This window comes from Suricata suricatta, chromosome 3 (assembly GCF_006229205.1).
Source record: "Suricata suricatta isolate VVHF042 chromosome 3, meerkat_22Aug2017_6uvM2_HiC, whole genome shotgun sequence".
NCBI lineage: Eukaryota > Metazoa > Chordata > Mammalia > Carnivora > Herpestidae > Suricata > Suricata suricatta.
Genome location: NC_043702.1, coordinates 167,772,717 through 167,786,800, shown reverse-complemented (window position 1 = coordinate 167,786,800; position 14,084 = coordinate 167,772,717). Strand labels below are relative to the sequence as shown.

Here is a 14,084-nt window from a genome sequence, read left to right as displayed (position 1 = left end):
AGCATCAAGGACGATTTAAGGACACAGAAAATTGTATTTCCTTCACTTCAAGTTTTCACAATTTGTTTACCTGTTTGTCATCCATTGTTTTCAAGGTTCGCGAGAGGTATCAATTAGGTGGACTCCTTCTTAGGTTGAGAGATGCGTAGGAGACAGTTGAGACGTGCTCAAAGGACCCTGCACTGAGTGGCGGATGGTGATGTCACAGAAGCCGTGGAAACAACATGGTGAAAGGGGTCGGAAACTCTCTTCCAGCTCCTCCAGGCTCATTTTCATCATGGCTACTCAGGTCAGGATTACTATCCCTGCTATACAGATCAGGATGTTGAGGGGTCAAAAAGTTTAAGTGTGGTACCAAATATCCTACGGCTAGAATAGAGGCTGGGTGTGGAGGTTCAGGGTGTACAGGCTCAGTGGCAACAGGCTCTGTGAAACAGAAGGAAAAAGGGACACGGAGTGGTAGAATGTTCCGTGTGTGAGGACCCTGGTGGTGAAAGAATGGCCAAGGATACTAGTGTGGGTTTGCATGGTGGCCTGACAGTGAATGTTTGCAGAGACCTGGTGTTGAGCACTGCCCTTGGTGATAAGGGCTCTCCGGGAGGTGAGGTCCCCAAGTGGGTCTTTGCCATGAGTAATGAAGCTAACTCAGGCACGAGACAGACCCTCTGTCATGAAACAGGTGGAAATATACAATGGAGATCAGGAGACCATGTACACAAGCACATGGAGAGACCTAACTCACCAGATTATAACCCTCATCAGAGTCTGGTCATCTCCACGGCACAATCAGATTTAGCCCCTTGTGACTATTCATGGCTCATTAAAATAATTTCATCAGGCTGGCAGTACTGGGTTCCTAACATTCTCAGGATTAGGAAACTGCGCCATTGCTGTGCTGAGCCCGACTACTTGGAGGATCTGATTTGTCATGGAAATCTCATCATGATTGACCCCATGAGACCTTAGGCAAGGGTGCTGGCCTTGGCCTCTTGGTTCCTCTTCCTTTGCCATTTGTCACGTTGCTATTGGCTTAATTATCTGTCTTCTCCCCTAGACTATTGCTTTTTGTGGCCAGAAACTATGTCGTTCTTGCCATTTTTTTCCCACAACACTAGCAATAGTCCCTAGCATAGAGTTTGTGGTAGATAGATGCTGTTAAAGAAATAAAGTAACATTTGCCTTGGATGGTGAACCATGAATAAATATTGATCGAGGGTCTGGGAGAGTGGGATACCAGAAGGTGAGCATCATTTCATCCAGAAAGAGTGCTGTGGGGAAAGCTGGAAGGACTAACAGAGAGAGTTCAGGGTGGCTGTGTAACAGTGGGTGGAGTACGGGCTTTAATGTCAGAGGCCTGGGTTCAAGTCATATTTCTATTCCTCAACAGCTGAGTACTTGGACTATCATTCAGAAAAAGAGGGGAAAACTGCCAGAGCCTTGCCCCTATTCTAGGGAAGGGACAAAAAGAAGGAATCGAGAGTGTCTACATTATCTATCTGATATTCTCAATTCCTCGATGAGGCAGAAGAAACGCATTTTTGCTTATTCATACATATTTTATTTTCTAAAACATACATGTTGGCACTCATTTTGGAACCACATTTCTGTGGTGTTGGACAAACAGAGACTTCTAAAATGATCTCACATCAAACCACAAGAAGCAGCAATCAATTTCTGGATAAATCCTAAGAAAATCTTATAAAATTCATAATGCAGAACAAGTTTCTATCAAGAGGCACCAAGAAACTCTAATTGAATCGTCTGCGTAAGCATACTTTGGAAACTGCTATCTGTTCTACAAAAATCCTGCGAGAGACCATAGAGCATGAGGAAAACATATGTGGGTGGAGTTAAATTATGGGCTCTGTCCCCAGTAGCTGTGTGGCCTTTGGCAAGTGATGTGCACCCTGTAAGTCTCAGTTTTTAGGGTGACAGTAAGACCTACCTCGTGGGCTTTCTGTGATGATCAATAGAAATATGAAGTATGAAAGTGCTTTACTATTATGATTATGGCAATTGTAATAAATATTAGTTAAAGAGGGACAATGTTTCATTTCCCTCACAGAAAAGAGGAGTGGAAGAAATGTAGTAATGTCTGGAAAGTTCCAGAGAGGAGATATAAATGTTTGCGGTGAGAGTCAGCATGCTATTGAGACAGCTCCACCTGAGGACCTGATTCAGCCCAGTACGAGATGTGTTGTTTGGGGCAGTGATAGGTTATCACTGAGCTTAGGTTTCTCACCTGCAAAACTGCAGCAATAAAAGCACCACTTTGGGGGTACCTGGATGGCTCCATTGGTTGGGCTTCTGACTTGGGCTCAAGTCATGATCTCATGGTTTGTGGGTTCAAGCTCTGCGTCAGGCTCTGTACTGACAGCTCAGAGCCTGGAGCCTGCTTCAAATTCTATGTGTCCCTCTCTCTCTCTCTGCCCCTCCCCTGCTCACTCTGTTTCTCAAAGATGAATAAACATTCAAAAAAATGTTAAATAAAACCTCACTTCACAGGAAATTTGTGAGAAGGCCAGAAAATTAGTGTCAAGTATCTGGAACAAAAGAGACACTCAATAACGATGGCTCTATCATTCTTGCTTTCTTCCTCCCCACCATCACTGCATCTTCTCCTCCTTCTGCAGATTTCAACCAGGGTAGTGGCTAAAAAAGATACCTGCTACCAAACAGCAGCTTTGATGGAGGCTTTGAGGTCTTTACAGAGCTCTTAATCTACTGAAAAAAAGCGCTCCCCCCATCCACCGCCACCGCCACTTTAGAATATAGTAGATTTGCCAGTTTCTTCACTCTGCCATTGATATCCTCCCAAAGTTTGTAGATTCCATTTCCTTGTGTTAAACATGGAAGCCAACAAGAATTAAAGTTTTGCCAATGCAAAAGTGACCTGGCTTCAATAGGAGAAGCAGAATGAAATAAGCAAGGCAGAAATTCATTCAGAAATCTCAAGGTCAATGTTTATATCTATTAAGTACTCTAAGTGTGATTTACTTATTTGAGGTCACTGTGTAGAAGGTGCTAAATAAATAGGAACTATCATTTTGACAGTCTTAATGACTGCTACTTAAGTATGTGAATGCTGAACAATATTCAGAGTAAGCAATTTAATAAACTAGCAATTGCTCATGCAAGGGCAATTACCCCCATTTTGGTTTAATTATTAATGTGGGGTTCTTTATATATTCCCAACTTTAGCAAGCAATCTTGTTGTAATGAAAAAGAAAGTACAAAATATTACATGCTACAATATATAAAATGACCATTTTATTAACATCATGGAGCACCTATGAATAGCCAGCTAATAAAATCTCTTGAGGTCCCAAAATTCTTTCTTTCTCCAAAGGAAGTGGCAGAGTTGGAAAAGTCAGTTTTGTAGAAGCAAAGTTGTAGGTAACTTCAGAGACAGTGGGACACTCTGTGGTCACATATATTTCTTTCATAGGCCTGGTATGGTTTTCAAAGGTCCGTTGTTCAAGTAGAAGATGTTTCTGAACCACTTAGCGCTATATGGGAGGCTAAGGTCTAAAAACTATGTGGGAAGTTAGTAGTTGGGGTGCGAGGCAGGAGTATGAGGCCAGAAAGATCTCAAAAGGCGAAAGAGAAAACCTGAGAACTCAGTTCTACCTTCTTAACTAAATCATATAGGGCATCCTTTAAAGTAGACCAGGGTATAAAGGAGTGTCTGCCGTGGACACCTCTGTGGCACTAGGGAGAATATTCGAGATCCCAGTCCTGGAACAAGTCTCCGAGCATGACCACTCCATGATGCTCCACACTTCTGATGAGCTCAGCTGTGATGAAAAATTCAGACCTCCTTCCTGTTCATCCCCTTCCCCACAAATCACCTGTTCTCTGCCTTTTTGCTTATTCTGGTCCAATCCTTCACTATTCTCACTTCCTTAAATCTTTCTTCACCAACTTATGGACCTGTCAGTCTGTAACCAGCCAACTTCCTCACGTGGCCCAATATCATTTCACATCCTCCCTGGGAAACTGCATGTACTAAAAAATAACCATAATCCCCAAGTCCCTACCTTCCCTAAACTCTATTCAACTGTGAGCATATACATCTTATACTAGCAGACCATGAGGAAGGATCAGTTCTTCTCACTCTTTATAACTAACTAGATTTCTGTTTCTCTTATAAGATCTCTCCTGCTCTAAGAAATCATCCTGTTTCACTATTTTTTTAATTTCTCCCAATATCCTGTTAACATACCTCCTCAGTCTTTGAAGTCCTGAACTCCCTGTTCATGATATTCCTTTCCAACCTAACTATAATCATTATATTTGGCAATTTCGGTATTCATGTGGATGACCTTGGCTTATCCAAACTCTGGCATTTCTTCTTCTGTCCAAAGACCATTTTCTCCACTCTACATCAGCCATTCTATTTGTTTTACTCAGTGACAGGAACAAAGAGCCCCAACATCACAGCGCCTTATAACAGTAAGGATTTCTTTTGTTTCTCATGTGAAATGTTGGCTCCTGGTGAGATGTGGGTCCTGTTCATGTGTCTGAAATCTAGCGTAAGAAGTAGCCCCTGTCTGAAACACATTAGGTTTGTGGCAAAGCAATAACAAAACGGGGGTGGGGGTGAGGCGGGGTCATGTAAGAGTCATATGATGATTCTTAACATTGTGGTTCAACAATAGCTAATGTCACTTTTGTTCATATTCCATGGACCAAAGCAAGACCTATAGCCACGCTTGCTGTAGTCAGGCAAGCAGATTCATCCCTCACAGGGACACACTGAGAAGAAGCAAGGAACACATAAGGGGAAATAATCACAACACAAGACACAATGCTTAAAGACAATGGCTTGGTTTAAGGTCTAAATTAGTCTAACGAAAAGACGACTACTCTCACTACTCGGTAAAGTAGAATAAAACCAAAAATTTAAGTGTGGGGTCTCCTAACTGGTAAGTCAGAAGAGTGTGCAACTCTTGGCCTCAGGGTTGTGAGTTCGAGTGTGTTCTACCCTGGGTGTAGAGATTACTTATGTTAATAAATAAAAATAAAAACTTACACAAAAGACACATGATAATCAAATTACTGAAAACCAGTAATGCAGAGAATATATTAAAATGGTCAGAAGGGCTGGAAAAAAAAAAACCACATAATGATAATGTATAGGGTAGCAAATGCAAGAATTACTACTAACTTCCAATTAGGAAAAAAAAAAAGTAAACCAAAAAATGTAAACCAAAAGACAAAGGAATGAAATCTTTAAAGTACAAAAAGCAAAAACAAAAACAAACAAACAAAAAAAAAACCCTGCCAAGCTAAAATTCTATACCTAGTGAGAAAGCTTTCAGAAATGAAGTAAAATAAACACCTTTTCAGACACACAGATCTGAGAATTCTTGACTTCAGACTAACAATATAAGAATGGTAAGGAAGAATGTTAAACAAAAGCTTTAAAGAAAATGATGCTAGATAGAAACTCACTGACTGCAAGGGAAAATAAGTGCCAGAAATAAGAAATATGTGGGTAAATATAAACACTGAAAACTGTTTCATTTTTTCCACATAATGACTGGTTGTTTAAAACAAAAATAATGTATTTGAGCTTATGACATATGCAGAAGGGAAAGTCATGAAAACAACAACACAAAACAACCAATGGGAAAATGAGAAAATATTGTGAAGTTTTTACATTACATGTGACCTGGTATAATAATATTTACAATTAGAGTATGATGAGTTAAAGATGATATTGTAAATAATAGTAAAAACTAAAACAAGGAAGTGTAGATAATAGGGCAATAAAAGAAACAAAATGAAATCACACAATGTTCAATTAATTCAAACAAAGCAGGAAAAGAATAAGAATAAAATAGATACAAAGAACAGAGAGAATGAAAAGAAACAACGTACCAAATGACACAAAACCCAACTATGTCAACACTTAAATGTGTGCTGCAAAAGACATCGTTAAGGGGTGCCTTGGGTGGCTCAGTCGGTTGAGCTGATGGCTTCAGCTCAGGTAGTGACCTCATGGTTCACGTGAGCCCTGCATCAGACTCCGTGCTGGCAGCTCAGATCCTGAAGACTGCTTCGGATCCCATGACTCCCTCTCTCTCTGCCCTTCTCCTGTTCATGCTGTGTGTCTCTCTCTCAATAAATAATTAAATGAAACATCAGGAAAAAAAGAATAAAAAGGAAAAAGTTTAAAAAAAGATACCATTAAAAGAAACACAATCCATGGGAGACAATATTTGCAAAGATTTATATTAAGCAACTTTTACCAAACTCATGATGAGATACCACCTCACACTCTTTAAGATGACTAAAAACAGAAAGCAAAGCAAAACAAACAAACAACAAGTGTCTTCTGGAACATACCAAAAAATTTTGGAACCCGCACTCACTGCTGGTAGGAAGTGGCCATTTTGGAAACAGTTTGAGATTTCCTCAAAATGTTAAGCATAAGGGTTACCATATGATCTAGCAACCACACTCCTGATATATAGATAATATATAATACCTATATATTAGACATCCACTTAAAAGAAATGAAAATATATATTCACACAAAAACTTGTACGTGATGTTTATAGCAGATATGCATAATAACCCCAAAATGCAAACAACCCAAATAGCCATCACCGGATGACAGGATAAACAAAACATGTGGAACATCCATTAAATCTAACATTCTTTAGACATAAAGAGGAGGGAAGTGCTGATTCGTGGTTCAATATGAATGAACTTTTGAAGCAATATGCTAAGTCAAAGAATTGAGTCACCAAACACCAAGGAGCGTACAGTGAGAGAAAGTAGACTACTGGTTCTGGGGACGGTCAGAAAGGGAGATGGAGAAGAAAAGAATGATGCATGACTGCTAACAAATACGAGGTTTCTTTTTGCATTGATGGAAATGTTCTAAAATTAAATGGAGTGGGAGTGATGGCCTCTCAACCGTGTGAATATACTAAAAGTTACTGAATTACACACTTTAAGAGGATGAATTTTATATGTGAAATATATATATCAATAAAACTGTTATTATATATGTATAAGGAGAGAGAGGCATTTAGCCATTTAGAACCAAGAGCACCTTCCAGAAATGTCTGGAGTAAGGAGAGAGGGTTCAAAATGACCTTGGCTTATGGAGGGAGAATCTGAATTTGAAGCCATGCTCTAAGCCAGCTTGTTGCGTATGCACTCTACTTATAAACCCAGTCACGTATAATAGAGGCTGGTATAAAAAGAAGGTGAACCCAGCCTTGGAAAATGGAGAATTAACTAGAGAGGAGAGCTAACAGGATCACAGGAAGAGATTGCTAACTGAGCCCAGTTATCTTCAAAATAGTGTCTCTTTGATTAGCAAGCGTGGTGAGAAATGTAGGTGGCCTACAGGAAATAAATCTGGACGTTTCCTTGCAATCTAAGAATATAAATTACAGTCATGGTTTGAAGAGACAAGAGCTTTGTTTTGCGTTTATGGGAAAAGGACGTTTCAGCCACTTGCTCCTGGACTTCAGGACCACAGTCACAGCGGGCAAGAGGAGTGTCAGGGGTTCACTCTGGTGGCGGGACCAGGCTCAAATCTTGACTCTATCACTTAGCTGTGTGATTCAGAAATAATCCCTTCTGAACCTCAGCATTTTCATTAGTAAAATGTGAATAACAAGATCCGTTTCATGGAATTGACATGTAAATCAAATGAGCTAATGCATGGGAATTTTCATACCTGATACATACATCTATATACCCCACCCTCCCTGTCTGGCTCTCCAATATTTAGTTCCCAGCTATTCATTGCACATCTATTCTGGGGGAAGCACTGGGCTATAGAAATTCCCAAAATGCAGGGAAATATTTTGGGTAGAATACAGAGGACATGCCTCTGCCTTGGGAAAGCTGTGCTGAAGCGATGGACTGTGCCTGATACATCTTTTGAACCTCAGTACCGAGCAGAGTGCCTGGTGAGTAATAGACACTTGATAGATGTTAGCTGAATAACTGAATGGGTTAATTCAAAGAAAATGTGGCAATTTTCCTGTTGCTAAAACTTGAGTTATTTTTGTCCAGTGCAGAGCTAACTTGGAAAAAAAGTAACTCAGAGGCTAGGCCTTTTTTTTAAATTATTATTTAATTTATATCCAAGTTAGTTAGCATATAGTGCAATGATGATTTCAGGAGTAGATTCCTTAATGCCCCTCACCCATTTAGCCCATCCCCCCTCCCAAAACCCCTCCAGCAACCCTCTGTTTGTTCTCCATATTTAATTCTCTTATGTTTTGTCCCCCTCCCTGTTTTTATATTATTTTTGCTTCCTTTATGTTCATCTGTTTTGTATCTTAAAGTCCCCATATGAGTAAAGTCATATGATATTTGTCCTTCTCTGACTAATTTCACTTAGCATAGTATCCTCTAGTTCCATCCATGTAGTTGTAAATGGCAAGATTTCATTCTTTTTGATAATACTCCATTTCTTTATCCAATTCATCCATTGATGGACATTTGGGCTCTTTCCATATTTTGGCTACTGTCGATAGTGCTGCTATAAGCACTGGGGTGCGTGTGTCCCTTTGAAACAGCACACCTGTATCCCTTGGATAAATACCTAGTAGTGCAATTGCTAAGTCATAGGGTAGCTCTATTTTTAATTTTTTGAGGAACCTCCAAACTGTTTTCCAAGGTGGCTGCACTAGTTTGCATTCCCACCAGCAGTGCCGAAGAGATCCTCTTTCTCCACATCCTCGCCAACATCTGTTGTTGCCTGGGTTGTTAATGTTAGCCATTCTGACAAGTGTGAGGTGGTATCTCATTGTGGTTTTGATTTGTATTTCCCTAATGATAAGTGATGTTGAGCATTTTTTCATGTGTTGGTTGGCCAATCTGGATGTCTTTTTTGGAGAAGTGTCTATTCATGTCTTTTGCCCATTTCTCCCCTAGTTATTTGTTTTTGGGGTATTGAGTTTGATAAATTCTTTATAGGTTTTGGATACTAACCCTTTATCCAATATATATGCAAATATATTCTCCCATTCCATTGGTTGCCTTTTAGTTTTGCTGATTGTTTCTTTTGCTGTGCAGAAGCTTTTAATTTTGATAAGGTCCCAGTAGTTGTTTTTGCTTTTATTTCCCTCGCCTCTGGAGACATGTTGAGTAAGAAGTTGCCGCGGGCAAGGTGAAAGAGGTTTTTGCCTGCTTTGTCCTCTAGGATTTTAATAGCTTCCTGTCTTACATTTATATCTCTCATCCATTTTGAGTTTAGTTTTGTGTATGGTGTAAGAAAGTGGCCCAGGTTCATTTTTCTGCATGTCACTGTCCAGTTTTCCCAGCACCACTTGCTGAAGAAATTGTCTTTATTCCATTGGATATTCTTTTCTGCTTTGTCAAAGATTAGTTGGCCATACATTTGTGGGTCCATTTCTGGGTTCCCTATTCTGTTCCATTGACCTGAGTGTCTGTCTTGATGCCAGTACCATACTGTCTTGATGATTACAGCTTTGTAATACAGCTTGAAGTCCAGGATGGTGATGTCTCCTGCTCTGGTTTTCTTTTTCATGATTGCTTTGGCTTTTTAAAAAGTTTTTATTTTTTCATTTGAAAGAGACAGAGAGAGTGCAAGTGAGAAAGGGGCAAAGAGAGGGAGAGAGAGAATCCTAATCAGGCTCCTCGTTGTCAGTAGAGAGCCCAACGCAGGGCTTGAACTCATTGAAACTGACATCAAGACCTGAGCTGAAATCAAGAGTCAGATGCTTAACAGATAGAGCCATCCAGGCACCCCTGGGCTATTTTTTAATGGGAGCTGATATAAGAAATCATGAAATTCAAGTCACACCTATGCAAGTTTTCAAAACCAAGATGATTGCTGCCCCACTGGTAGGACTTATGATGTGTCGTTCTTGACATTTACAGGCTGGGATGCACTGGTCACGGTACTCAACAATCAGACCCCATTCCTTCTTCAAAGCAAAAGGGATCATAATATTTAAACCAGGGAGTTGACAATAGTATCCAAAGAATACCTATAAGTGTTTTATGTTCTGAAAAATAAAATCCAGGGAAATATGAGATGTAATTATTATCATTATTGTATTTTTATTACTGTTTCAACCTTTCCCAGTTAAAGTTGTCCAGAACAATTTTTCTACATTAAGAAAGCCATAAGTATAGCTTTCTGAAGAATGACTATATATGCACCTTTTAAAAATGCTAAAATCCACTAATAAAACATCTTTAACACATTAAAATTTTATAAACAACTTGCTTGCTATTATTTGACAGGTTTCCAGAAAAGTTAACTACACATAAAAATTTTGTTTAAATAATAACATCTTCATTACACTAATTTAAACATGGTAAGAAAATCTCCTCTGTTTTAGAGTAAGTCTAAGTCTATAACAAAGAGATACCCAAAAATGCAAAGAATAATTTATGTCTCTTACAGAACCATAGAGGTGAGCTTTCAACTTGATAGGCAGATACACCCCATGTGCTCTTCATGCTTCCTTCCATTTGTTCCATCACTCCAGGGTGTTGTTCTCTTCTATGTAAATGAAGTAGGCTCAAAATAAAAGGTTAGAAAGATGGAACAGAGACAAAACATTCCACGGTCTGAAAGCCTAGGCCCTGAAGTGGTATGTTATACAGAATTTCTCTCATGAGGCATCTGTTGTGATGGATGCAGTGCTTGCACAATTATACTAAAGGAAAATCAGGGTGTGTACAGAACATGATGACAGTGAAAGTTGCCTTTTATTCAGTGCCATTTATATACATTTACTCCTCACAATAGCCCTGAGACATATTATCCTGATATTCAAGGTGCAGAGACTAGAGACCATGGTGATTGTGACGTCCCCACAGCTATGCAGATAGGAGGGGACAGAGCTAGAGTCCCACCAGTCTGTCCGATTCACAGCTCACTTTCCTGCTTTTTATGAGCCAAAAAAACCTTTAGGAAACTGCTGTCTAATCTAGACTCTCAAAAAGTATCTCTTTACCCTGATACGCAAGGACTTCCTGTTAAACAGAAACGTTTCATTTTTTCATCTCCTTACAATTCATGGAGTGGTTTGGCTTGATTTCATTTTCTTTTCATAACCAGACGAGCCCAACAGCATATGTGTGATTATCTCCATTTCTTAGATGAGGAAGAGGAGGGTGAAAAAGCTTAAATAATTTGCCCGAAGAAGGAACAAACCCCCTGTCCACTATCTTGACCTCAAGTCAATGAACAGCATTTAAGCACATAAATTGTATGTTATACTGACATTGGTTACAGTGGGGCTTTACTTGTATGATCATTATAAGATCAACATGACAATGGAGCACATAGAGCACTCAGCGCAGAGGCTGTGTATAGGACCTACATAGTTCAAAAATTAAGACTAATGTTAAAATAGAATACACTACCTTTTAGGAAGCAAAATAGAGAGTGATGCAAACTGGCTTCGTGTGTCAAGGCAGAATAAGAGATATTGATTTTAAATTACAACAGAAAAACAAATGACTATTAGTTATGAGAACGGACATTTGCACCAAAGACAAAAACAGCAACATTTAACATTGTGCTGAATCCCGTTCCCTCAGTCTCTAACATGGGATCAATAAATCAATTAGACAACACCTAGGTAGAGTTGGGGAGAGTCTGGTCCAGAGCCTTGAAGCTGGAGCAAGACTCTTAACTCACACTTTCCAATGAATCCAAGCATTTTGGGATAGAGAGCCAAAGACTGCTCCGGTCATTATTACACTCCATGTAATCCATGGAACCTTGAGCAAGGCACCGAGTGCCACTGAACCTCCATTCTCAACTAGAAAAATCTCGTCTCAACCCCTGCCCCACATCTCTCACAAGACATCATAAATCCCACGTGAGATCCTACCTGAAGAGACTTTGTGAACTGTTAATACCTTCAGTCACATTCGCTGTTCACGTGTTGACCTTTTGTAATTTAACCAATAATCAGTACATGTTGCTTTTTACTTACATAACTGCCTTGAGCCCATATCTCATTTATAACTCTTTTCACTTAAAAGAAATGCTTCGACGTCATTTTAAATAGGTTTGTTTAGGAAATCAACTTTTCTTCGGAAATCAGGATTCTCCTGAAGTTGGTCAGGGCATTGAGCACACTGGAGAATTTTTGCCAGTGCTCCAATAATCAGCGGTAGTTAAAACTCACTCATGGGTCTATCCATTTCTTAGGGTTATGCATGACTTTAGTTCTCTATGAACAGCTATCCTTCCATTAATATTGGATGCTAAATTGTTTTTGGCTCTGCTCTCTAGCATTACCTCTTTCCCTATTGATTTGTCTTTCTGAATTAAAGAAGTACAGGTCCCCCTTTCTTCATGCTAAATGGCTCTATAAAAATTGAATTTTCCATGAAAATATTCTAGGGAGTGTGAATATCAAGGCAGAATTAAGATGAAGGCATTGCTATGGGATTTGGTATTAAGGGGAAGCTTATAAAAGGCCAGACAGCAGGGAGGAAACCTGTAGGGCCCGCCATCAGCTCTAACACAGAGTTTGAAGGTGTGGGTGGGAAATGGGTCCAGTCCCAAGATCCCACTCCTGATGGCTACTCATGCAGAATATCTAGGCTTCCTGCATCATTATGTTGCATTTCTCAATGCAGCGGTAAATATTTAAGAATTAGAATTCAGGTATCTAGTGATTAAAATTAAACATGAGAAGGATAATCCAACCTATTGGATAATTCTAAAAATAAGCAAAATTTAAATTGAGGCAGATAAAATTTTTACTCAAAGGCAGAAGATGTAGTATTGGGGAACTGAAAGCGGGGAGTGGGAAACACAACAGATTTTCTTTTCTTGAAGATTTTTCTTCTCAACAACCCAGCTCCAATTAGACATCGCCAGTTCTTTATCTCGAGATATCCTTGATTGCTACATTTTTCTGAGCTACAAAAAATAGAACGAAACAAACAACGAGGCTTGGAGTTTGAGACAGGTCCACTATATCAGCCACTGTCGACGCTTAACATGCGCAGAGTTCTCCTTTCTTCCGAGTCCCCTTCCCTCAATGCTTGGCAGATGCCCTGTGCGACTCCTTCAATAACATTGAAGTTGTCCCTTCACATTTTCTAGGCTGTAGAGATCCACCAAAATTGTCTGGTGATATGGAAGTCCTATAATTTCTCTTTCTTTTCCCATTTACCTACAGATTAATTTCCTCTGTCTCTTTCAAAATGTGGCCTGAACTTCACACTAAAAATACTTTACCATTCTGCATTTCTCAGCTGCTATGGTTTTGAAACTTCAGGGGTCAAAAATGCTCCCCCCTTGGGGCACCTGGGTAGCTCAGTGGGTTAAGCATCAACTTAGGCTCAGGCCATGATCTCCCAGTTCATGAGTTTGAGCCCTGTGTGGGGCTCTGTGCTGACAGCTCAGAGCCTGGAGCCTGCTTGGGATTCTGTGTCCTCCCTCCGTTGCTGCTCCTCCCCGACTTGTGCTCTGTCTCTCTTTAAAAAATAAATTTAAAAATTAAATTTTTTTAAATGCTCCACCATTTCCTCAATCCAATGGTTTCTCATGCTCTTTCCTATTCTGACTTCTGATCTCTTTTCCTTGTCTTCTCCTTTTGCCCACCCTCAGGGTTCCATAAGGAGATGGGCATCACCTCCATTCTTTGGAAGGGAGAAATACTTGAGTGATTATTTTTATCCCTCTCTTCCTGCTGTCATTGCTCATCAACATGATTATCAGATCATTGAAGTTGTGGAGCACCTATGGCCAAGAGCAAAAAAATTAAACAAATTAAAAAAAATTAGAAAGCAAGCTCTACCCTATCGTGCCCATTATTGCTCAAAACCAACCTGCCTTTCAGTGAAGCAAGCTTCTCCGAGTTTCTGACCCCTAAAGAGGTTCTCTCCCGGTGGCGGGATCTCTCACCTGTGCTTCTCCAATTTCTCCGCCGTGCCTGGGCTGGGTACACTCGTCTTGGAGCCAAACACAGAAGGTTCTGTCGCGTTCCAGTCTAACCAATCTAAAAGCTAATATTCCAACCTCCATTTGGCTTCTTGTCTGCTCTTAATTGCTTAGAAGCCAAAACAGAGACTGGTGAGTGATTAACATTCCCTAAACACCA

General features: G+C 39.9%; 1 long non-coding RNA gene across 1 annotated transcript in view; it reads left to right on the top strand.

Moving 5' to 3' along the window:
- Positions 1-220: 220 nt before the first annotated feature.
- LOC115287243 overlaps positions 221-14,084 on the top strand; it is a 29,727-nt gene continuing 15,863 nt past the window's right edge. The window contains exon 1 of the long non-coding RNA XR_003906363.1: positions 221-289. This is a non-coding gene — a long non-coding RNA (uncharacterized LOC115287243). The remainder of the gene's footprint in view (positions 290-14,084) is intronic.